The 26510-nt window shown below is 38.3% G+C and overlaps 1 long non-coding RNA gene across 1 annotated transcript; it reads left to right on the top strand.

Moving 5' to 3' along the window:
* Nucleotides 1-2129: 2129 nt before the first annotated feature.
* LOC130706092 (uncharacterized) lies at nt 2130-24656 on the top strand. The gene is made up of 3 exons (XR_009006479.1): nt 2130-2190; nt 17699-17762; nt 24540-24656. It is a non-coding gene; the product is annotated as an uncharacterized LOC130706092 (long non-coding RNA).
* Nucleotides 24657-26510: the final 1854 nt, after the last annotated feature.

Here is a 26510-nt window from a genome sequence, read left to right as displayed (position 1 = left end):
GTGCTGATTAGTAAAGCTTCTTCTTTCCAGTAAGTGGGCAAGGAGCTAGCTGTCAGACTCCAAATCCCCCCATAACAGAACAAAGAGAGATTTACTCTGGAATGTCAGCATCCACGTTGGGAGCAGCTTTCCCCAAACATTTTCTGTTTCTCCAGAGAAGAACTTCTAGGCTTTGGCACATGGGGTGGCGTCAGCTTTTAGTTGCTTTCCATTTTGGATAAGGATGGAGTGATGTAAGTGCTGATTCAGTTCATCTCACTCTCTTCAGCTGCACAACCACAACCTCAGCTCTCAGCAGTCCCTGCAGACTGGAGCCTGGGGCCCCATCAGAGCCTCATGGGGGGACTGACTCCTCCCCTGCTCTCCAGCCTCTCAGCAGCACAGCAGTAGAGTAGGCTGTGCACACCCTGCCCCTCAACAATTTCAGAAATCTGTTGCGATCACTCATTATGGTTGACCCTCAATTGCATCTTTGTTTTTCATAGTTTAGGTTTATTCCTTATTGTACTTCTGAGCTTTTATATCACTGAGGCCCTAGTGCAACCAGAGGGCGCATGCAAATGCCTCATCGGCCATGTAACTTAGAAAGTTTTGCCTGCTTTGGAAGGCATATTTGGGTCCTTGATATGGACCTCTAACTGATCCTTGTGACCTGATTTTCCGTAACTATACAATGCATGTGCAAAATCCTGTTTCTCCAATAGAAACTGAATTGTCTTCTCAGCTGAGATGCTCACTTTTGACTCCATTCCTTTGTAGACCTCAAAGACCCTCCTCCCCACTTTCTTCCTCTATGTATGTGAACAGTCCATCAAGGCCAAATGAATTCTTATTTCCTTCATCAAGGTGAATCCAGCTAATTGTGGCTTTCTCCCTTTTTGAATTATAATTGAACTATTATTACATGATAAGACGTGTCTATACAAGATGATGTGGCACTAAATATACTTTTTATTATACAATTATTCATAGGCTCTGATTAATTAACTAATGCCCTAGTTGATTTCAGAAGTTATTTAGGGCAAACCGTATATATCCTCACTACAAAATAGGTTTAATCTGCTGAAATCAGTGCCTTTTTTTAGGGCATAGCCTGGTGCTGGAGATATGGTAAAATATCAATACACATATGGTCAATTTATTAATTATGTAAAATTTACCCTGTAACCAACTCCTATCTCTCCTACACATACTTTCTTTTTAATTATCTTGCTCATCCTTTTGTTTTTTCTCTTTCTGAATCTTCCAGGGAATATAGCTGAAGATGACAAAGAAATCAGAAAAGATTGAAAAGAACGTGGAGACAGAATTTTAAAAGGTATTAATAATCGCTACCCAGCTAGTCCCTCCTCTTCCTTATCACTTTCATAAACTACATTTATCTTTGCTGGTGTAACAACGAGCATTAGTCTTCTCCTATGGTAGGCTGGTGTGCAGTAGTTGAATGAGCGTTCTTGTAACACTTAGGCAATTTCATAATCTGTCCTTTTAAATTAATGTAACTTTAGTGAGCTTTACAATTTGAATGTGTTCTGTGTCCTGTTTTTAATTTTTATAACAAAGAACTGTCCACTGGGAAGTAGTGAAGTGAAACTCTTTTTGTTTTGATGACTAGGGAAAGAAATAGGGGTAGTATTTCAACTGTTAGACACAGTACATCTCTCTGGCCAGACACCAAAGGACATCACTGTGAGGCTTTGACAGACTTGTTACATTATTAAAGTCCATCTCTTTCCTAGGAGCACACACCATTTCAACAATAATCTCTGTGGGAGAGCCCTTCTTCCTGTTTTTGGCTGGAGGCACCCTTGCATCTTTGAAACTATTATTTTATTTGTTAGTCAGAAGCTCCCTAAAGAGCCAGCAGCTTTCCCTATGGTGTTTGAGAGTTGACCTTGAGCAATTTTTATGACATATTATTTAATAATCTTTAAGGGCGTGCTTTGTTCATTTTTCTTATCTAATATTCACATTGAAACTAAAACCTAGAAATGAATGACAGGAAGGGGAAATTTAAATTTAAATGAGGGCCCAAATTTAGCTCTTTTCACTCAGTTTAAATAATTTATTTTTCATTAGCAGAAGTGTTATTTTGTATGAATTTTCTTAAGTTTTCCCTTCCTCTTTCCAGGTGTGGATTAAAACTTTATATAAAAATTAAAGTTCAACTTGAATTAACAAACAATAATGGTAAGTCATTAATTTAAAAATTATAAATATAATTTTAAGACATATAAATTAAGTATATTTTATCCTTATATCCACCTAACATTTATCTGTAAATCTCTAAATCCCTAATTGAACTGAACACTCTAAGCAACGTAGCTAAGGATTATCACTCCATGGTACACAGGCTGCTTATGTGATAGAAAGCATGCCAATTATTGAAGTGAGTGGAAAAGGCAATGGAAAATATAGCTGCTAGGTATACATCAACTTGATTCAGAACTTAGAGAACCAAAACCGAAGAAACAGAAGAACTGGGTGTAGGAGGACATCTGGATATTTAGTATTCTATGCAAAAACATTTATTAGATCCTTTATTTTCCCTTTTCTTTTGGCCTTTGTTTTAGAGAGTGCTAAAATCAATTCTTTGGAATACATAAGTGGTCCACATTCATATTCTTTTCAAATAATCTTTTTTAGCTTTAAATTTTAACTTTTAATGCTATAGACCAGCACTGTCCAACAGAACTTTCTGCAATAATAGAAATTTTCTATATCCACACCGCCTAATAAGGTAACCACTAGCCGCATGTGGTTATTGAACACCAGAAATGTGACTAGTGTGACTGAGGAGCTGAATTTTCATTTCTATCTACTTTTAATTCATTTAAATTTAATAGCCACATGTGGCTAACAGCCTCCACATTAGCATAGCTGTAGACTATTCAGAGTATCAATTTGCCAGTGTTTAAGAGTAGCTGAAATGTAAGATGTTTCTTGATTACACAAGGATAATTTTTTGAAAAAAAATATTAAGAACTTTTTGTCGTACATGCATTGAACTAATTTTAAAGTATTTTTGGAGTAGCATATATAAATATATATTGAATATACATATTCATACATACATATATATGTTTATATACATATAAACCAGAAAGAGTTTGTAAGACTTGGTTATATAGTAATATTATACAAAAACTAAAGAAGTTGCTATAAAGTTGCATGGCTAAAAAATACATGCTGTTGTCAGTGAGTACTGGTACATATCTAGCAATGAAATACAACAAATTTAATTTAAAAATAAGTCCCACCATACTTGCAATACCAAAAAGCACAGGTGGTACTGAATTTTAATGAATCTTGGTAACTAAAACATAAGGCACTATAAAATAAATTCAGTTGAATTTCTCTGAAGGTAACCATAATTCTTGAAGACAGTTTACCAAAAAGCAGCAGTAACTGTACATAAAATACTTATTTTGAAGAAAAGTCAATGTCATGCTCTGGCATTCAGAAAGGTAAATATATCATTGATTACTCTTGATATTATATACCTACTAACAGGTGAACAAGAGGAATAACTAGATGATCTAAAATGTTAATAAAATAACTCAAATTTTATCTCTGATCAGCCTTGTGAAATAAGATTTACTGTTCAGTTGTAAGAAGATGAAATGACCAATAAGCTCTGAAATTCCTGTTTTTGACGTGATGGTGCGTGGTGCTTCTCGCCATCACTAGAGATAGTGTATCCTCCCACCTTTTATCTTTGATGCTGAGCCTTCCCTTGTTAATATTTGCTCTTCAGATACATAATAATTTGGGGAGAAATAGATCTTATTCACTGGGAAATATATAAATGTATAGATTTTTACATATACCTAATGCGTCAGTCAAGGTCTAAACATTACTGTAGGTTTGCATGTGTATGTGTGTGAAGGGTACATTTGGGAAAAGGAAGGTAAAAAGTGTTTAATCTGCTAGAATCATGAATTAAATGATGCAGGTCTGAATCCAGTTACAAATGCTATTATAATGAGGAGCAAAATCCAAGACAATGTGATAAGTTGTATTTAACAATTATTAATTGAACCAAGCAGAATCTTAAGCTACATTTGGAACAGTGAGATGCTAGTTCTTGTAGCTCTGAATGTATTTCTTGATTGCTGCTAAATCTATAACCGTAGTTTAAAAGGATGATAAAGAATTACGTGTTTGTTCTTTCAACCATTAGTTTAAAATTTCTTTGCAAGTGTGTGCATTGAAAAGAAACACAAATCAAGTAGTCAGGAGATTGTTAATTTTTTTGACTCTTCCCCTTTATATCTCTGTGATCTACAACAAATAATGTTATCAGATCTCAGTTTCCACATCCATAAAATGAGAAAATGATATAGATGTTCTCTATGACACATTTAATTACAAAGTAATTCTCAGGGATGAAAGGGACAAAGCATTATACAAGCAGTACTATTTCCAGAAAAGGCATTTGTATTAGTTTGCTACGGCTGATCTAACAAATTACCACAAATTGGGTGGTTTAAAACCACAGAAACTTATTCTCTCATATAGTTCTAAGGCTGGGAATTGGAAATAGAGATGTAGGCAGGGCCACGTTCTCTCTGAAGGTTCTAGGGGAAGATCCTTCCTTGCCTCTCCCTAACCTCTGATGATTGATGGCAATCCTTGGTGTCCTGTGGCTTGTAAATACATCATTCTAATCTCTGTCTCTGTCTTCTTCTCCCCTGGGTGTCAGTGTCTCTGTGTCCAAATTTCTCTCTTCTTATAAGAATATCATTCCAATCCAGTATGACCTTATCTTAACTTGATCACATCTGCAAAGACCCTATTTGTAAATAAGGTTGCCTTCACAGGTATTGGGGTTTAAGAATTGAACATATCTTTTGGGGGACACAATTCAACCCACAGGAACACCAGAAGGTACAGTCTATTTCTGTTGAAGGAGGCCCGAGTCTCAAACAAAGTAGCGATAAAATCCTGAGATCTAGACACATGGAGGGAAGAAAAATGGATGCACAATATGAATATATTTTATATCTTTCAATACAGAAGTATGCACACATACATAGACATACACTGGCATTCATTGTGAATGCTAGGAATATGAAGTAAAAACAGAAAACCCCATTTTAGTTTTTTAAAAAATCAACTCATTTCCTTGGAAAGGCATGAAGGAGGTCTCAACAGGAGAAGCCGGCTTGAAGAGCCCCAGAGCCTCCACAAGGTTATCTTTAATTTGGATTCACCACAGGCCCATGTCTGCCCTCAGCCTTGAATTCTCAGAGATTGGGATCTTACTAGTATTTCAGAATTGCTGGGACTCACGTGTGCAACCTCAGGTTAGTGCAGTTTAAGAGAAGTGAACATAGTAATTCCGCATCCCGGTTCATTTCCAGTAACATCCCTCACAGCCAAGCTGACCAGAACTCACAGTGGTTGTTTAGATAGTCTCATCCTGTAGTAAGCTACGTGGCAGCCAGGCAGCGTACCTGCGTCACCTGTTCAAATGTTTAAGGACATTGGGTTTTGCTAGTCAGGTGCCTCTATCTCCACAATAGGTAGGTATTTGTTTAAGTGGTCTAGATACTCGAGTCAACCTGAGCTATCTTTAGAAAATTCAATGATTTGGACCAAATAACCACATAGAGTATAATATCAGAATTAGAATAAACATCTTTTTCTCAGTGCTTTCTGAAATTATGCCTGTGGGTGAGCGAGGGTAAGTTAGTTTGCTGGGGGAGGGGAGGGAAGGCCAAATAAATTATATCAAAATCCCTGATGAGGGACCAAGACTAAGCACATACATGTTTTCCTCCCAGCTTTTGCACATCCAATTCTTTCTCTCAGTGGATGTCAGAGAGATAAGGATTCCTGAAGCAAAGTAGAAATACATATTTGCACAATCCTCATTATTCAGGGATTCGCTTTTTTTCGAATTCGCCTGCCTGCTAAAATGTATTTGTAATCCCCACATCAATACGTGTGGTGTGTCGTAGTCTCTGCAGACACGTCATTTGCAGAGCAGCAAAACACCTGAGTCCATCTGCGCATACGTTCCCAACTGAAGTGAAACAAGGCGACGCTCTGCCGTCACGTTTCTGCTCTCATACTGAACACAAGTGTCGTTTTCATGGTCTGTTTAGGGCCACAGTTTCCTCATTTTTAATTTTTTTTTTTTTTGGTTGGTGATCTTTCTGTTTAAAGTGTCCCCCAAACATTGGGCTGAAGTGCATTCTAGTATTCCTAAGAGCAGAGCTGTGTTATCTTATAGAGAAACTCAGTGTGTTAGATAAGCTTCATTCGGGCATGAGTCATAGTGCTGTTGGCTCTGAGCTCAACATTAATAAATCAACAACGTACATTGAATAGGGTGTCTTTAAACAGAAACACACATAATACAAGGTTATGTATTGATTAGGTGACAAAAATGTGACCACAGGCTCTCAGGAGACTAACCTTGTATTTCTCTTAGAGCAGTGGTTCAGTATTCCCTAATTCAGTGTTTAAAATGACTGTATAGGACAAAACTTCCATGAGTAATGAGAATTGGTGGCATATTATATGTGTGTGTATATATATATATATACAAAAAAAAGAAGTTGAGCTCCTACCTTACACCATATACAAAAATTAATTCAAAATGGATCAAAAACCTAAGTGGAAGAGCTAAAACTATAAAACTCTTGGAATAAAACTTAAGGGAAAATCTTCATGACATTGGATTTGGCAGTGATTTCTGGATATGACACCAAAAGCACAGGCAACACAATGAAAACTAGATAATTGGGCTGCATCAAAATTTTAAAACTCTGCATCAAAAAACACAATCAATAGAGTGAAAAGACTACACATGGAATGGAGAAAATATTTGCAAGTCATATATTTGATAGGGGTCAATATCCAGAATACATGAAAAGTCCTACACTCAGCAACAAGAAATAAACAACCAAGATTTAAAAATGGGCAAAGAACTTGAATAGACATTTCTCCAAAGAAGATATACACGTGGCCAATAAGCACATGAGAAGCTGCTCAACATCACTAAGGGAAACATCATATAAGGGAAAATGCAAATCAGATGACAGTGAGACACCCCCTCATGCCCATTCGGATGGTTATAATTTTTTTTAAAAGCAGAAAATAGGTGGTAAGGATACAGAAAATTTGAACACTTGTGCATTGTTGGTGAGAATGTAAAATGGTGCAGTCACTGTGGAAGACAATATAGCAGTTCCTGAAAAAATTAAGAATTATCATATGATCCAGCAATTCTACTTCTTGGCATATACCTAAAGAAGTGAAAGCAGAATCTTGAAGAGACGTCTGTACACCCATGATTATATCAGCATTATATACAGTAGCCGAAGGAAGCAACCCAAGTGTCCCTCAACAAATGAATGGTTAAAATGTGGCATATACAGAGGCTTCCCTGGTGGCGCAGTGGTTGAGAATCCGCCTGCCAATGCAGGGGACATGGGTTCGAGCCCTGGTCTGGGAGGATCCCACATGCCGCGGAGCAACTAGGCCTGTGAGCCACAATTACTGAGCCTGCGCGTCTGGAGCCGGTGCTCCGCAACAAGAGAGGCCACGATAATGAGAGGCCCGCACACCGCGATGAAGAGCGGCCCCCACTTGCCACAACTAGAGAAAGCCCTCGCACAGAAACAAAGACCCAACACAGCCATAAGTAAATTAATTAATTTAAAAAAAAAAGAAAAAAAAATGTGGCATATACATACAATGGACTATTATTCAGCCTTAAAAAGAAAGTTTGACACATGCTGTAACATGGATGAAGCCTGAGGACATTAGGCTAAGTGAAATATTCCATCACAAAAAGATAAATATTGCATAATTCCACTTATATAAGGCACTTAAGAGTATTCAAATTCATAGAGACAAAAAGTAGATTGGTGGTTTCTAGGGACTGAGGGGAGGGGAAAATGGGGTGTTATTGTTTAATAGGGTCAGTTTCAGTTTTGAAAGATAAAAAGAGTTCTAGAAATGGATAATGGTGATTAAGTACAATGTGAAAGTGCTTAATACTACTTAACTGTACACTCAAATATGGTTAACATGGCAAATTTTATGTTAGGGGTATTTAGCCACAATTAAAAAAAAAACATGGCTTACTATAGTGGAATTTAACACTATAATACATTCTTTTTTAAAATTTTTATTGGAGTATGGTCGATTTACAATGTTGTCTTACTTTTTGCTGTACAGCAAAGTGAGTCAGTTATACATATTCATATATCCACTCTTTCTTAGATTCTTTTCCCATATAGGTCATTACATAGTATTGATACATTCTTATTCTGTTATTTTAACCAATAAAACTGCCCAGTTTCAATGGCATGTAACTGATAAGAGCATGGAGTGGAAAATTTTTAAAATCTATAAAATCTAATGTTTTATATAAATGTTTTCCAGAGGAAAATAAAATTACTTTAAAGGAAAAAACTCTTAAGAAGTTTGAAAGAAATGACACATTTCCTTTTAAGAATAAATGACATTGGCTTACATTATTCCTAACACACTGGGTTCTGAGAATAAGATCCAGTGTTTTAGGAAAGCTTAGGTGTTTGAGAAAAAAAATTTCTGCCGTAATCTGCCATTCATAGAGAATTTTAAGAAAGGTAATACACTACTTCTTTCAAAACACACACATAAAATATTCACGCACACATTAAGAGCAGCTGTGAAGTTCTTGGAGCTGAAAAGATAAAACAAGAATGTCCTAACGCTTTTTTTTTCAGTTCACGCCTGTATGGCCTCAATTTGCATTTGCATCTGCAAATGGCTTGTTTTGGGAAAAAAGTTTGTATGCGCAACTGTTTATTTTGCATATGTCAATTCATATTGGGCATACATAGCAGCCAGTGCATGGTACGTGACTGTTACTCAGGAGCTGATATTTGCAAGTTTTATATGTTAAATGAATGTCCCTTTGGTCCACTGGTTACCTTTCTGCTCAGTCATGAAACTCTGGTAGCAGTGAAGGGATGACCTCTGTGGATTGAGTTAAGAGTGGCGTGGGTATGGAATGCTTTCTTATCTTCAGTGATTGCAGATGAAGGGCCTCTGGGAAGACTTTTTCTCAGGTTACAGACTATGCTTTAGTAGTTCGTAGAATGATCTGAGGTGTGGGAGAAGAAAGCCAGCCAGAGCCTCTATAACTGTATTTATGCTAATGTATTACTTCACAGCTTCAATATGAGGCCCTGAAGGCACGTTTTTAGGAAAGCACAGTATAGTGGAAAGAACAGGGTCTTTGATGACAGACAGCTCAGCATTTGAATTTGGCTCCTTTAAAAACTTTGTGACCTTAGCTCAGTTAATTAACCTCACTGATCTTCAGGCTCTTTAAGTTGGAAGTGACAAGACCTATACTTGGAAGATTATGGTGTAAATTAAGAGAAAGGATATATGAAAATCAGATGAAGTGCTTGGCATATAGTATGTGCTCAATAAACGATAGCTGATATTGCCATTTTAATTAGATTCCTATTGAGTTTGAGAAGGATCTCTAGGGAAGGTAAGATGGTCTTTGGGAGTTCAAAAAAGACCCCTCACACTTGAGGGATGAGCGAATCACAAAGGAGACTTCAGCTCTTTACTCCCTATAGCAGTGAGCCACCAAACAGAGATTCGATTGATTTGGAGCTTTTAATTACAATCCGAGAGCTTTGGAAGCATGCCGAAACAAGATGGAAAAATTCAGAGACTACACTCTGTGACACTAGGTTCATCTCAAAGATGAAATACAAATTCCTGGAGGGCAGACCGAAGGCTGTCGGTATCATCATTATTTTTATTCACAGCTTTCCTATGTTGAGTGAAATACACCCTGTTAATTGAACAGGCTTGAGTTCCTGGGGAAACCTCAGAATGAATTACTCATGTTTTTGCTACTAGAGCTGCATGGAGATATAAACTTACAGCTTTACACGAAATCTGCTAGAGAGATTTAAAATTTATCAGTCCTCTTAGCTTTGATGCTTTTAAGACCACAAAAAAAAATGGCCCGTCTCAGAGAAACTTGCATATTACAATTCAGTTTTTAGACATGGCAGGAGCTCATTCACGTGGAATTTATTTCACATTACATTTGGGGCATGCATGAGATTTAAAAGCAATGTTTTTTCTCTGAAGTACCCACTACAAAAGATATATCACACATACTCAGATTATTTAAAACTCAGCAAGGGGAATATCAACAGATTTTTCTCCAAGAATACTCTCTGATCAGCTGGGGAAATAAAATCTTTCTTATGAAAAGCAACGAATTGAAACAGTTCTGGTGCATTAAAGCCTAGGGGTACCTGTCCTGTTTGGTTGGAATTTTTGGCAGCTTCAAATATAGAGGTAGTGTTTATATAGGTGTATATGTATATGAATGTTATTTTTGCCTTTATGAATGGTTTTCTGACTTAGACACCTTCAGTGCTTTTAGGAATATTTATGAGAGAAGAAAATAACTTTTGTGATTTTTTTTTTGGCTTGGGTTATTTATATATCAATCAATAATCCCTCAATTGTAAGTAAATGAAATCAAACTAATGCTGTTTTTCTTAAAAAAGAAATTTATACGCTCTTCAACTGGGACATTCCAGGGATGACTAGCTTCAGATATGGTATGATCTGATTCAAAATTATCATCAAGAATGCCTTTTCTCCAGGGAATCCTTGTGCACTGTTGGTAGGAATGTAATTTGGTGCAGCCATTATGGAACACAGTATGGAGGTTCCTCAAAATATGAAAAATAGAACTACCTTGTGATCCAGCAAGTCATTCCTGGGTATATATCCAAAGAAAATGAAAACAGGATACAAAAAGATATCTGCACTCCCAGGTTCATTATTCACAACAACTAAGGCAAGGAAACAACCTAAGTGTCCGTCAATGGATGAGTAGATAAAGGAGATGTGGGATATATATATTTATCTATCACACAATGGAATATTATTCAGCCATGAGAAAGAAGGAAACCCTGCTATTTGTGTTAACATAGATGTACCCTGAAGACATTATGCTAAATGAAATAAGCCAGATAAAGAAAGACAAATACTGCATGGTATCACTTATATGTGGAATCTAAAAAAGAAAAAGTCAAATTCATAGAAACAGAGAGCAGAAAAGTTGTTGCCAAGGGCTGGGGTGGGCGTGGAATGGGGAAAGGTTGGTAAAAGGAGGGAGCAAACTTTCAGCTCTAAGACAAGATCTTTTTTTTTAAAGGTAAATATGTGTGGTGATGAATGTGTTAATGAACTAGGTGGGAGGAATCCTTTCACCATGTACACTTTAAGTATCTGACAATTTTCTGTGGTAATTAAACCTCAAAAAAGTTGAACAAATGCTTTTCGCCCCTCCACTCTTAATACATATCAATACATAGACGTGTATGTATCTTACTGGTTTTGTTTCTCAGAACAGAGTCAAGAGTAGAGGGGCAAAATGCACTCTTTTTTTTTTTTTTTTTTGTATACGTTCTTATATATACTGAGAGAGAGACAGAGTGGAAGGAGTTGAGACATTTGTCCTATTCCCCAGGGAACATTGGCAGTATTTCCTATTTTCCAAATGCCACATTGTTTCACTCTTCCTTTCTTTGCCTGTGTTCTGCCTTCTCTTTGCCTTCCCTTTTGTCTTGGTAGTTCCTATACAACCCTCAAAACTTATCTCCTCTCAGAATCCTTTGCTGATTTGCAGGTCTTAGTTTTTTCAGATTTCGTGTTTCCACCGTACTCTGTGCATGCCCCTATTACACCTTTCTGCAAACATGAACTCTCTGATTGCCCTCCTTGAAGACTAACTCCAGGGGCTAGGGACATGCTATCTCCAATGCCCAGCAAAGGCCTAACCTTTAGTTACTATTTTTTTGGATGAAGGAGTGAATGGAAGTAATCTACAATAGGTCATTTACTTATTTCCACATTCTTTGAAGGAACCGAGTTACATAAAATTTATCTGAATTGATTAATACAATTAATTGATACAGATCTAGTTGGATTGTGGCTGAGAAAGTCATCACACGGGAAAATCTTCAATACTCTCTGAGTTCTAGACAGAATGACTGGACCAACAGGTTTCTGAATTCAGTTCTCTGTCGTGATTTTTCTGCTAAGGGGCTCAGTCACAGAAAACTGTCTTGTTATAACCAATCTTGTCTTAACTTGCTCTTCGGCATGATTTTTCCTTTTGGGAGAAATAAAATGGTAATAAATGCATAAAAAATATTATCTGAAGACTGTCAGTAATAAAACCTGAAAAAGTAGACTAATTGGTTCCCTTAATTCAGTTTCTGAGCTGTGAAATAGGCCTAAACCAACCATCAAATTGGCTACCAAGATAATACTTCTACCTCTAGATCTATGACACTCTAGCTCTGTAGCACTAATTCAGTGTCCTGTATTATTACTCTAACATCTTTTGATCTCTGTCTCTAGATCTGTGTCCCTAACTCAGCATCCTGTGTTATTACAAAAACCCCCAGTAGTCTGCCTTCCTCTGACCTAAACGTCCTCAAGTGTATACTCCACATTGCTTCCACGTTTGGCTTTCCATTACCCTTCACTGGAGAGATGAGAATGATTCTCAAAACATCTGAAGGGCCTTCACTTAGTCTCAGATCAAGTTAGCTGGGATTCAGACTCAGGTCTTTCCAGATAAAAATCACCTGTTATTTTAAGAATAACAGTCCTATGTTCTAACATCATAAATAGAAAAGACTCTTAATTTGCCTTCAAAATTAACAATTCTGAAAATTCATATTAAAAATTCTGATGTGATGAAGTACAAAAACATGTTGAGTGTTTAGAACATGGAGTTACTAAGCTCTGGGCAAGTCGTTTAACCCTTCTGAATTTCAGTCTGTTATAAAAAGTAGAAAAAATAAAGCCTGCCTTGCTAATTTGTGAGAATTAAATGAGATAAAGTTCGTTTATTTCTTCGTTTCATTCCCTCCGGGAGTTTGGATGAAGGGCACTCTGGCACCATAAAATCCACTGCTCAGAAGTACCACCCTCCGTACATTACAAGTGAGACTTCCTCCTGAGTAGAGCACCAGAAGTACTCTAGGGTATGAACAGCCACCAACTGGAGGGTTAAAGATTACTTTTCATATTCTCATGGGCAAATTGTTGTAATCACGTGAGTATCTCCGAATGGAATGTTTTATAATGAACAAGAAGAGGATAATTGGGAGGCTGGGCTCCTGGTGGAGGGGAAACTGGTTTCTTTGGGACTAACATCTGGGTGTTGTGTGCTGGTCATGAAGGAGAGAAGAGAGAGTGAAAGCGAGGGTTTCATGGAGAAGCCTGACAGGACCAGGACCGAGCTCTGCCTGCGCTGCATTTGTCCAGGGCTTGGGGTGACCGGCACCGTCAGAGCTGTGCTCGCTGCCCTTGGCCCCTCTCTGCACGGCAGCTACCTCCTGGCTGGAACGGCAGTGGAAGGGGACAGGGACTGCTTTCTCTCAGTGGTGTTCTCTGTACAGACTGGTTCGGGGGCCTGCTGTCCACACTCTCGACTTCAAGTCAGTGTTCGCCTCTCTCCTCTCCTTTCCCCTGGCAGGATATTTGGTCCTGCCCAAAACATCTATAAGACACTTGGTTCATGCCAGTAGGCCCTTGATATTTATTTGGTCCTATCCAAAATGTCCATAAGACATTTGATCCATTTGCTTGATAAATAGTGGTACCCAAAACACTAATTTCTCACATGCTATTTTGATTGTGATTGTTTTGGCTGAAGTGTTCTCATGAAGGAAGCCAGACTCAATGTGACTTTTTTTTTTTTAATTTTTATTTATTTATTTATTTATTTATTTATCTATGGCTGTGTTGGGTCTTCGTTTCTGTGCGAGGGCTTTCTCTAGTTGCGGCAAGTGGGGACCACTCTTCATCGCGGTGCGCGGGCCTCTCACTGTCGCGGCCTCTCTTGTTGCGGAGCACAGGCTCCAGATGCGCAGGCTCAGTAATTGTGGCTCACGGGCCCAGCTGCTCCGCGGCATGTGGGATCTTCCCAGACCAGGGCTCGAACCCGTGTCCCCTGCATTGGCAGGCAGATTCTCAACCACTGCGCCACCAGGGAAGCCCCAATGTGACTTTTTTTGTCCTGTTCCTAGGACATTTATTTTGTCCTGTTCCTAGGACCATAGCGGTTACACCTGGAGGAGATCTCTAGTTCAACTTCCCATTTTACGGGCAAGGAAACTCTTGACCATGGAATGAAGTGAATGGTTCTGGACAGATCACGTCCATAGTCCAGATCTGCTGGCCTTTCCCACATGCCAGTGACCTTCCCTATATGATGCTGCTATGTTGATGGGGCTTCCAGACCAATAACTTGTCTGTCATGAAAATAGCCAGGTTGGATATGCTAAAACGTTATTTCAGTTTCCATTTGGCAAGAGTTGTGAAGATCTTAACTGAAACGGTACTATTAAACAAGGCTCCAACTCTCTCCATCCAACAAATCTGAAGCTATTTCATTAGGGCTACTACTGAACTTATTCAGGAAACCAAATCAGCAATAAAGAACCTGACTGATCGGTGGAATATGAGTTTTACTGCTGTGTGGAGACATGGTTTTATGGTCCTGTCAGGGAAAATCAGATCTAATTGGGAAATGAGTGGCTTATAATCCTCCCTGCATCATTTCTGCTGTCCATTAAGGCGCCAAGCCAGAGACTGCTTCCTCTCAGACTCAATCTGATTTTTAAACTTTTCCTGGATTTCTTGCTTCCCTTAGATCCTACATCTGACATAAACCTAATGCATCTAGCATATTTTTTGGCTCCCTAACAGTTCCTGAGAAATTCTGTTCTTTATTTTATTTTTTTTTTGGCTGAAGGTTGTGAAAAGATAAAAAATGGGGTGGGGAGAGACATTTAGACCATGTATTTTAGATTGCTGATTCACATTGCCAGGCTGGGTCCATACGTGTAGAAGGAAGAGAGACATCAATCAATAATTCAACACTAAAAATGTAATCCTATTTCAATTATATGATGCTTTAGCCAGAGTAGATCTGACTTATAGATGAGGACTCCAACTTTTCCTCGTCCTGAGAGCCTGGAAGTTGTTGATGAAGCCTCCACTTGTGTACACGGGGCACTGCTGCTGCAACCATGAAATGAGTGGGAGGAAACATAGGAAAACAGGTCCATTTCCCGCACTCTGTCCTCTGTGTTCACATCAAAGTGGGTCTCATATCAAAGTGTACGTGCTCCTGAGAAGGGCAGGATTATCAAAATGTCCCTTTCCTCTGGCATGCTACATCCTCAGATGGCTTCTTTTGTGCCTCATCCAAGTCCAGTCACTCTCACACCAGTGGATCAGAAAATTAGGCTCATTTCTTTTGGAACCCGTTGTTTCCCGCTGTGTCGACATATGCTATGCTATGCTGCATTTTATGGTCTATTTTACATCAAGATATTTCTAAACATTTATGCCCTGATTCATATGTTTTGTGTTGGAAAAGTATGATGGCTGCATCATGTTGATGGAAATCATTGCTAAGAGGCACAAAAGCTGATTTCAAATTTTGGACGATAAATCTGACCATCTAATTAGCCTTGGACAATGCAAAAATCTTTGGGTAGGAAAGTAATGTCTTATTCTGATGTGGAGCAGCTGAACATGTTTTATAATCAAGTGGGAACAAAAGAGAGACTTCCAAGTACGTCCGGAAAAGAAGCAGATTTTTTTTACACAATCAGACTCCAAGGAGAACCTCCCAGAACAGACATGGTCATCCCCAGAGACTTTGAAGTTACTCGCAGCAGCCAGGTGGAAAACAGGGCTTCTTATTTGGGAAATGCACTTAAATATCTTCTGATGTAATAAACAGGCAGGGACATTTCTCCCAATCTGACACGTACCCTTGGAAGCGGCAGAGGGACCTCTGCAAAATGCAGGTGATGGGAGTCAAATCCGAATGAAATACCAGGTCTGGGAAAACAAAGCCAAGAACTGAAACATTTGGTAAATGGAAAGTGCCCATGCAGATCCTTCATGAAGTTGGAATTGACTATTAAAATTAGAGCTGAATGGAGATAAACCAAATGCTTTGTAAGAATTTTGATATCATGTGATTTAAAAATTAAATTTTTTTTATATTACAGTATAAAAGGGACAATAAAAGCAATAAAAGAACATTTTCCTCCTCAGTAGAATCACACCAGACTTTTTTTTTTTTTTTTTTTTTTTTAAATATATTTATTTTATTTATTTATTTTTGGCTGTGTTGGGTCTTTGTTGCTGCGCATGGGGTTTCTCTAGTTGCCGAGAGCGGGGGCTACTCTTTGTTGCGGTGCGCAGGCCTCTTACTGTGGTGGCCTCTCTCGTCGTGGAGCATGGGCTCTAGGCACGCGGGCCTCACTAGCTGCAGCACGTGGGCTCAGTAGTTGTGGCTCGCGGGCTCCAGAGCACAGGCCCAGTAGTTGTAGCGCACAGGGCCCAGCTGCTCTGCAGCATGTGGGATCTTCCCGGACCAGGGCTCGAACTCGTGTCCCCCTGCATTGGTAGGCGGACTCTCAACCACTGCGCCACCAGGGAAGCCCACACCAGACTTTTAAAAAAAAATAAAAACCACTATCAAATTAAACAGCAAAACAAAGCAAGTAGGATTGAGAACTATCATCTTAGGAGGTAGAATTTTTAAGCTAGACATTAATAGTATGAAAATAAATTGGAAAATAAAGCAGGTGGTGTTGAAAAGCCCTTTCAGGGGTTGCAAGAACTTAACTCCAGTTTCAGCTCTACTAAAGAAGTAATTTTGTGATCTTTGTCATATCACTTAATCTTTTTAAGTCCAAGTTTCCTTATCTACAAAATGAGGATATTAGACCCAGTGCCTTCCAGCTCTAGTATTTCTCTGATTTTTGAGATGTTAAATCAAACAAATATTGGCTCAAATTTAAGGAATCTGATATAAAAAACTTTTTAGGAGAATGGGGTAGGAAGGTTGGCCTAAACTATTCAGAAATCTGCCTTCATGTTTACACATCATTTTTAAAGTGTAAATTAAAAACTCATGAAGAATAAGAAGTTAGAAATTATTTAACTCATTAAATTCACATTAATTATGAATTAATGTGTGCTGGTGTAAATGAACTACCAGCTGAACAAATACCCCACATGTTTACAAATATTAAATGGTGGAAATATTTCTTCAAACAGACTAAAGAAGAATCAAAAGAATATCTAAAACTAAGTGGATAATGCTATAGTTTCTGCAGTGTCTCAGTCTTAGTACAGAACAAAGGACTTATGGTGAGGCATGTGTCCTCAAAGATAACCTAAATTTAAGGCAAAGTTTACCAAAGAGATGGAGGAACTACAAAGCAAGATTTTTTTCAAGTTCAGTAGAAATGTCCTCATTATTAACTTCTCTGACACTGATAGTATTCATGTCACCTCAAACCCTTGACTTGAATATGTGCTTGATTAGTACATACTAGAAACATTGATACTAAATGATTTTCCACCGGAGGCTTTTTATCTTCCCTCTTCAGTGAACTGGTCTGTAAACATGTGGATGTGGGAGCTGTTTTGCTAGGTTTTTGCTTCTTCCTTTAACTCAGCAAATAAAGTTTAACTTTAGATGTGTCCTTATACATTTTTATTAAGCATATGAAAATCTTCCTGGCACAGTTTTCTGACCAGGAGAAGCACTTTTTCTTTTCTTTAATTCTGATTTTTTTTTTTCTCCCATTTGAAGGGAGATTCATAGGTGTAGCAGCGCTGGACTTTCTCTGCCCCCGGTGGAGCAGCTTATCTGACTGGTGAGTTTGGAGAGATCTAGAATTTTCTCTTGAAAGGAAGCTTGGCTACAGAAGGCATACCTTTAACTCTGTTCCTTCAAGCTTCCAGTGTTCTGGCGGCTGCCTGTGCCGGATGGATAAGTCTGTTTAAAACTGTAATTCAGTTTTAGGAGGCCCACTTTCCTCCTGAGTTAAGCCATATCCTTCAGCCTAAACTGTCCACAATAAAGGCAAAACTTTGGTCCCCACCTACCTTACTCTTTTGTATTATTTCTTAGTTGGTTAAGAAGACAGTAGATTTTTTTTTAAATTGGATCCCCTTAATTATTCCTTAAAGTATCCATATACTCCTTTGTGAAAAATTGGAAATTAAGAAAGATGAAAAAGTCTTAGTAGATATCCAGTTGTCTAATCTTTACGGCCACGCTGTGAATACAGACTGACACTCCAGATGAATTTTTAAGGATTAAGAAAGGACACCTACTTCTCTGTTGACTGTCCTCGTATAATGCAATTAGGTAAATAGGAACTGTGGAATCAGCCAGACTTGAGTTTAAATACTGACACTATAACTTAACAACTGTACAGTGTTGGAGAGTCCTCTTAATCTGAACTTCAGTTTTTTTCAACACTAAAATGAGAAGAATAATAACCAGTCCATAATTAAATGAATGCATATGAGGAGATCAATAAATATTAGTCCGAATTTCTCCTCCTACAGATACCCCTTTTCATCAAATAAATTGTATAAAATTTATTTATGAACTGTATGACCATATTTTGGCAAATATTTTCTAATGAAAGCATTCTTGGGAATGATATATGACAAATACAAAAACAGGAAAATATTTTCATGAAGCATGTATTACAGAAAAGAGAAGTTTGTCTAATTGAAGGAGTTATCATGCTTTTTTGTAAAATTTGCAAAGCAAAAATAAAAATGATCTCCAAACTTAATTCTTGTGGATAAAAGTTGATTGGAATAATGCTTTCAAGTGCACAGCTCTTTGATGTTCAAAGGCTCCTTACAATTAAAGAGTGTCCTTTCTCGTTTCTGTAACCAATCTTGTTCATTAGAATATCTTGAATGATTTGAGTTCCCCTGCAAGGACTGCTGAGATGATCTGGAACAATCCTAAAAAATCTCTAGTCCCTCAGCCCTCAGAAGAGCTAGTTTCCTGTGGGAAACTTGATCCCTTCTATTCACCTAAATTCAGACATGCTCAACTTTGCTATGCATCAAAAACACCTATGAATATTTCTTCAAAATACATACCACCAGAGATTCTGATTCAGACATTCTGGGATGGGCTATGAGTATGGATAATTTTTTTTTAATTCTCTACAGAGAATTATGAGAAATAAAATTTGAGAACCACTGCTGGAAGTTTTTCAGGTCCTATTGGGTAAATTCAAGTCCAGGAGAATCCCACAGTGATCATCAAATAGCATCCTGAATTCTTGGAGGAACCCAGAACTAACCTTATTTGACTAATTTCTGTAGGATATATGCCAAGGCTCACTGCCATCTCTGCAAATCATGGGGTACACCAGGCTAGATTTTCCCTATCTAGTATCCAAGAGACTAATCCAGAACTAACTTTTTTTTTCCTGGTATGTAAAGAGTAACACAACTGCAGTTTGACTTGATTCACTTATTTGATTCCATCAGTCACCATTGCTATTAAATTTTTTCCTGAAACTTCTCAGCAAAATGTTAAATGGAACTCAAGAATGCCATAAGTGTTCCTTGATCACTTACCAATAATACTCTGTTCTTTCAGTGATAGACAGGATTTAGGTTCTCTTATTCTCACGTGGTCTACTTTGCACCTGGATAAAATTTGGTTGGAGGTGGTGGAGGCTTATTCAAAGTCTTTCTCCAGATTCGATTTATATCCTATAGGATTTAGATCTACAAAGAATTCACCAGAGTGGTAAAACAAGTAAGGAAACAGCACATTTGGTGAGCTCATGAGAGGGACCTGATGCTGCCTGGCAGTTTGGATTGAGGGAAAATGATAAGGGTTCCCTTTCCAGGGTAGGACGTGGTTGCCCCATCTCGCTGCTGAATGCAGATGCCACTCTAGGTGGTGGCCCTTCAGGGAAGTATGACTAACTGAGCAAGGTTGTTCTCTGTTGTGCTTTTGGAAGAACAGCTGGGTATGGTCACCATGTTTAAAGAGCACATCTGTTTGGTCCAAGTACCAGAGTCTGTCCATAACTACACCCACAGTTTAGATCCGTAATCCATTTAATTTCTTATTTAAACGCATTCTCTGACTCTTAGAGAAAGACTATGCCCGGGGAGAAGAAAATTACCAAAGCGTCCACCCTCCGCCAAAACCTTTTGGCAACAGAGGACTTCTGCTTGTTTAGCACATGACTTTAGAGAAACTCCCAAAGCTTGAAAATACTAATTTTTTCATTAAAGTGCTAGGAAATTCAAACCAAGAGTTTTAAACAGTGGTTTTCACATACTATTAAAAGCTCTGTAAGAAGCAACTTTTGGAATCAGGATGAAACCTAATTATAGAAGTTCTTTGCCATAGCTGTTTCTATTTACATCTTCAAAACCACAGAAGCAAATATTGTAGACTTTCCTGACACATCAGCATCTTCTGGTCCTTAGGTTTCTGACTTCTTTGAAGCTGCTCTTAAATCTTTCCCTTGAAATCACATTGTGGTTGAATATTCCCAGTTCAAGGACAATTTCAGTTTATAGTTTGTAGTCCAAGTGAAGTATTCCTTCCTTAAAATACTGAATCTCAAGACACTTACACTCAGAGCAGACAAAAGAGCAAAGCCATTGTACCCAGGGTGGCAGACAAAAGAGCAAAGCCATTGTACCCAGGGTGGCAGACAAAAGAGCAAAGCCATTGTACCCAGGGTGCATGTTATCCAGGCTGTTGCGTGTGCATTTAATCTTCTTGTGATTGCTTGCTTCATCAGTAGCAACAAAACACAGAAGAAACATAGTCAAGAACATGAAATATCTGTTATGTTGTGATCTTTCCCACCACCAAATGCAGGGATAACATTTGGGATGATTTTTAAGAAAAAGAAAATTTTGAAAGTGAAAGTAACTGTCCAGAGCAAAGATGTCAAGATATTGCAAAGTCTAGCTGAATTGGATGTTTTTGTTCCAGTTTGAGAAGGCTCTGTAGCCAGTGTACCTGGTGGCAAGTGACTCAGTGGGCCTGGAGAGTCGACTGATTATGAAAGTCATTCTCTCCAGCGCCCAGCCCCACGGACACACCCAACTGATCCTGAACTAATCAGTACCCACCTGCACCATGATTCCCAGTCTTGGCTGCACATTAGAATCACCTGGGGAGCTTTGCACACTCCCTTTACCAGGTAATTAAATCAGACCAATTAAATTACAATCTCTTGGGGGTGTGGTCCAGTCATGAGTGCCTTTTAAAATGTCCCAGGTGATTACAGTGGGCAGCCAAGATTGTAAAACTCTCTGTCTAGAGAGCATCCGGCTGTGAGGCTCTGATTGCTTTGGCATTTCTATTTTTCATTTTACCCAGAATGGGGTAATGGGTGTCTAGGGCTCCCAGAAAGTTTTCCATGTTTAAAAAATCCCTGAATTGGACAAACAAACTTATAGAAAGTGAGCAAAACACAAAACATATGTCTACCAAAGATTTGTAATCTCATAAATCTCAATTTTGTAATTTTGCATTTTTCTAAAAGCAAATTATATTGATATTATAGAAATAATTATAAAGAATTTAATTCACAGTTCCTTTGGGATTGTGGGAGAAAAGATATTCTTTAAAAAATATTTTTAATTGAAGTAGAGTTGATTTACAATGTTGTAAAGTTTCTGGTATACAGCAAAGTGATTCAGTTTCTGGTGTACAGCAAAGTGATTTAGTTACATATATATATTCTTTCTCATATTCTTTTTCATTATGGTTTACTACAGGATATTGAATATGGTGCCCTGTGCTATAAAGTAGGACCTTGTTTTTTATCTATTTTGTATATAGTAGTTTGTATCTGCTAATCCCAAACTCCTAATTTATCCCCCCACCCTCTTTCCTGCTTGATAACCATATGTTTATTTTCTGTGTCTATTTCTAGTTTGTAAATAAGTTCATTTGTATGATATTTTATATTGCACATATAAGTGATATCATATGATATCTATCTTTTTCTTACTTCACTTAGTATGGTAATCTCTGGGTCCATCCATGTTGCTGCAAGTGGCATTATTTCATTCTTTTTTATGGCTGAGTAATATTCCATTGTAGATATATATATGTATGTATATTACATCTTCTTTATCCATTCATCTGTCGATGGACATTTAGGTTGCTTCCGTGTCTTGGCTATTGTAAATAGTGCTGCTATGAACATTGGGGTGCGTGTATCTTTTCGAATTAGAGTTCTCTACGAAAATATGCCCAGGAATGGGATTGCTGGATCATATGGCGACTTTTGGTTTTTTGAGGAACCTCCATACTGTTTTCCATAGTGGCTGCACCAAATTACATTCCCACCAACAGTGTAGGAGGGTTCCTGAGAAAACATATTCTTATATATTTCTAAGGTGAGTGAGAATTGTAAAACTTTAAAATTTAACAGAAACTACTACTACTAAAGAAAATAGCTAATATTTAATGAGTAACAATGAGCCAGGGATTGTTCTAAGTGCCCCATATATATTAACTCATTGGTCCTCACGACAATCAAGTGAGGAAAATATTATGATTAACTCCATTTTCATCAAGGAGACTAAGGCACAGAGTCATCGAGTCATACATCTAATAAGGTGATGAAAGAGGGATGCATACACTGACAATCTAGATCTAGAACCTGTATTCTTAGGAACTCATAGAAAGGCAGGGAAATTTTATACTCTGTGTCCAAGTCTTAAATAGGACCCAATATATCAAAATTCTTCTTTCTGGAACTTGTCTTAAAAAATAACCATATAGGGAATTCCCTGGCGGTCCAGTAGTTAGGACTCCGCACTCTCACTGCCAAGGGCCTGGGTTCGATCCCTGGTTGGGGAACTAAGATCCCACATGCTGTGCAGCGTGGCCAAAATAAATAAATAGATACATACATACATAAATACATAAATAAAATATTTAAAAATAACCAGACATACGTATAACCATGTCCTCTAGAAATAAAATAAAATATTGGGAAAAAAAGAGAAACAAGATGAAAATCCACTAATAGCAGGTTGGTTAAGTTAACCATATTATAGCCATATAACGGGATGATATGTTCCTGTTAAAAACCATGTTGTAGAACAGTTCTTCCCAGCCCTTTCACATCATGACACATGGAGAAAATGACAGTATTTTTATAGCATACTAGGGTAAACAGTAGAGTTGGCTTGAGGTGACTGGTTCTGGAAGCTGGTGGTACATGCCCACCTAGCCACTGCAAAAGACTAAGGGATCATTATCTTGGCATGTTTATAGCTCATCACCAAAGATGAGTTAGAAAGTTCTCACGTATAGGAATATATTTTGCCATAGGAAAATGTTCACTAGATTTTGCTACGTGAAGAAAACACAAACTGTAAGGAATTATTACATGTCCCAGGCTGATAACTCCATCATAAATAAATAATGGCATAAATAATGGTGGCCCAGTTCACCGCAGCACCAGCCCCAGGAGAGGTTGGAAGAGCCCTGTGATTTGAATGTGTGGAGAGAATTCCCTTTGGAATGTACTTGTGTGAAACCTTTGTCCACAAACCCAGCAACAGAAGTTAGACCATAGTTCTTTATTGTTTTTAATTCAAAATAAATTTGCCTTTGAAACTCCATCTCAGTTATTCCTGGAGGCCTCTCTCCTTCTCCAGGCTCCACAAGAATATGAGCATGTCTTGAGGTATCTAGAAATTGGGGAAATGACTCTCTTATCTTTAGGTCAGCATGGTGATGTGACACCCGGTATCCTCTTAGTCCCAATCAGTGGGACCTTTCATGTAGCCAACTTAGGAATTTTCTTGATGCTCCATGACACAGTCCGTAGAGTTCGTCCTCCTCTGGAGGACATGCAGCCATTCTTCTGTGAAGGCTTTCCACCTCTCTGCAGGTACTCTTGGGGTGAGGCAGAGGTCGCTCTTGTTTGGGGAATCCAGCGATTTTTATGCCTCGCTATACGGGAATCTTCTCTCCTTCCTCTTAGCTGTTCAGACTACCTCCCATCCTACTTGCTCCCCTTAGCAAAGCACTCTAAAAGAGCTTGGGCTTTTGGAACCCAAACTCCAGGAAAGGAGTGATTTTAACCACCTTCTGTTTTCTATCTGGAGTTCAATCCTTCCCTGTGACAGGAGAGAACAGTGAGACCCACCTGCTTGTCACAGGGAAAGAAATATGCAAAGAGAACTAAAGTAAATTTCCATCTCAGTAAATATCTCATACTTTCCATTGTGAGCTGCTTTTCAAAAACTTTGGGAAGAAAAACCGAGTGTGCCATTCCAGTCGCCTTATATCTCTAATCCCTCAAAGCCCAGAATTTCTTCCCTGCTCTGGTGAGACTGTCAGACTCTGCCTGAAGCTAAACCTCGTGGTTAACTTGGTGCGGTACTGACGTTGCTCTTTCTCTTTTTATTCAAATATTTGTTACTGTGCAAAGACAATCATATATAGCATTTATGTAATAATTATATAGAAATTCAAATATTTAGCCAGTCTGGTATTAGGTAATTAAAAAGGTCTCCAAAATAATTTGTTTATTAAATCCTATACTTTGGGTTTCTGCTTTCTCAGTGAACGTGTATCTTCATAATGATTCAGTTTCTCCTGTTTGTTTCAGGCAGTCAGAGTTATGTACAAGGACCTACATTGTATAGGAGGCTTGGAGGAAGAGTGGACGTCAGATGCATCCCAGGAGTTTAACTTAAAACCTGCCTTGGGGGAAAGGCTGGAAGAGTAAAACAGAAGTGAGCAGAAATGTTCTAGTTGGGTCTCCAAGGTGCATGCCTGAATAAATGGGGTGTGTGTGTGTGTGTGTTCACACACATTCATACCTATATAGAGAGAGTTATGTGCATAACACTATAAATGAGCCATAATTCCATAACCATACTCATTTTTGGACCTTCTCTAGGGTTATAAGTACACACACTTTCTCAATATTTACCTTTGAATGAGTGTATTGAATGAATGGTCTCCAAGGATATATTTGAACAAGGGAAGTGTCATCACAACACCTCACTAATTTGGAAGTTGTTTGTCAGACAACTGAATTATCTGTAACACAGCTAAGAGCGAAGAGCAAAACAAAACAGAAGTCTCAGGACACTTCAGCACTGGGCACTTTATTTATGAAAGCCTCATTTTAGTCTGTTTGCCCTTATGTTACTTACAATTCAAGTCAGCCAGGTTTTTTGGTTTCTTTGATGAAAGGACTTAAATTTTGGAGCCAGAAGGACTGGGCTTGAATTCAAGTAAATTAACCCTTCTGAAGCTGACTGAGGCTCATTTTCTTCATCTGTAAAGCAGAAATAATGGCATTTAACCATAAAGTTATGAGAATTAACCTAACATATGAAAAGAATCTAATGAAACCTGATAGATACAAAGTATTCTTCAATCATGATTTCTTTTTTCTCCTTCTTTTCCCAGCCCACAGCAGATGGAAAGCAGGAGATTTTAAAGATGCACAGAACAGCAACAGCAGGAAATGAGAGATCCTTCCTGACCATAAGAGGTATCAAATAGAAAAAGCAGCTCAAAAACACCATGATCCTTACTCACTTCTGAGGCCATCAGTGGGTCCCAGGAACCAGGAAAAGGTGAAACTATACTTAGCACATTTCTCAGAAGTTGGTGAGACAGGCCAGAGACTGTAGAACTACTTCTCCCCAAAATAAGATAAAGAGAAAATGTTGGGGGTAACTAGTAAAACCTTGCTCAGGATAGAGAAAAGCAGAGGTGAAGCCGAGGTGTTTGCATGACGAGAAATGGATGTATTTGAAGAGCTCAAATTAGACTCCTTCCATGTAGTAAAGGGCCAGATAGTAAATATTTCCAACTTTGTGAACCCCGTAAAGTGTCAGTCACATAGTCTTCTTTTGTGTGTGTGTGTGTGTGTGTGTTGCCACACTTTAAAAATGTAAAAAACACCCTTAGCTCACATGATGTATAAAAAAAGCAAGCCACAGACCTAGCGTAGGCCCACAGACTGTAGGCTGCTGACATTGAGCAATGACGTACTGTACAAGATTACAGTCAAGTGCCTTTTACAAAACATAAATTAATGGGTAAGGTGTATATGTCTGCATTCAAATCATCCCACTAGAAACAAAACTACACTGTCATTTTAAATAAATGCATTCATTGGGGATTACTCATGTAAATTTGCCTCTACTTATAAACTGGATTTTTTAACCAGCCAAAGTGATGAATGTTGAAAGTAGGAGTCATATACACATCTGAGAAAAGAGTAAAAGCATATCACATAATAAGAGCCGGTATTCACTGTGAAGTTACTATGTGTCAGGCACTGAATATGTAGTTGCTCTGGACTGAATTGTGTCCTCCCAAAGTTCATATGTTGAAGCCCTAAACCCCTACTGTGACTGTATTTGGAGCAGGGCCACTAAGGAAGTAATTAAGGTTAAATGAGCTCATAAGAATGGAGCCCTAGTTCAGTGAGACTGGTGTCCTTCTAAGAAGAGGAAGTCACCCCAGGAGTGTGTGTACACAGCGAAGAGGTCGCAGCAAGAAGGCTGCTGTCTGCAAGCCAGGAAGAAAGTCCTCCCCGGAAAGCAGCTGTGCCAGC

This window comes from Balaenoptera acutorostrata, chromosome 21 (assembly GCF_949987535.1).
Source record: "Balaenoptera acutorostrata chromosome 21, mBalAcu1.1, whole genome shotgun sequence".
Classification (NCBI taxonomy): Eukaryota; Metazoa; Chordata; class Mammalia; order Artiodactyla; family Balaenopteridae; genus Balaenoptera; species Balaenoptera acutorostrata.
This window is presented reverse-complemented; position numbering and strand designations above follow the sequence as displayed.